This window comes from Etheostoma spectabile, chromosome 7 (genome assembly GCF_008692095.1).
Source record: "Etheostoma spectabile isolate EspeVRDwgs_2016 chromosome 7, UIUC_Espe_1.0, whole genome shotgun sequence".
NCBI lineage: Eukaryota > Metazoa > Chordata > Actinopteri > Perciformes > Percidae > Etheostoma > Etheostoma spectabile.
In genome coordinates this window covers 12,356,294-12,356,535 of record NC_045739.1, presented here as the reverse complement: position 1 = coordinate 12,356,535, position 242 = coordinate 12,356,294, and the positions used below count along the sequence as shown (strand labels likewise).

The following is a 242-nucleotide window of genomic DNA, read 5'->3' as shown; positions in this document are numbered from 1 at the left end:
TTGTTGTGGAAACACACTAAGCATGGAAACTAAATGCACACTTCCCGCAGCACTGCATTACTTCAAATATTATGTTACTCTTCTAGTAAACTAGTACTCACATGAAATAAAACATTGAGACCAGTCAACAAAGCACACTGGGTAATAACCCATATTGACAACTGGCCCGCCCAATCACTCAAACAATGCAAGAGTATATGGCTGCACCCTGGAGCATCCCATGTCATCCGTCCCGTCTCATG

The 242-nt window shown here is 43.0% G+C and overlaps 1 protein-coding gene across 5 annotated transcripts in view; it reads right to left on the bottom strand.

The window, feature by feature from the left end:
- The window catches only part of samd11 (sterile alpha motif domain containing 11), a 56,382-nt gene that overhangs the window by 16,612 nt on the left and 39,528 nt on the right, over nt 1-242 (bottom strand). The window lies entirely within an intron of this gene.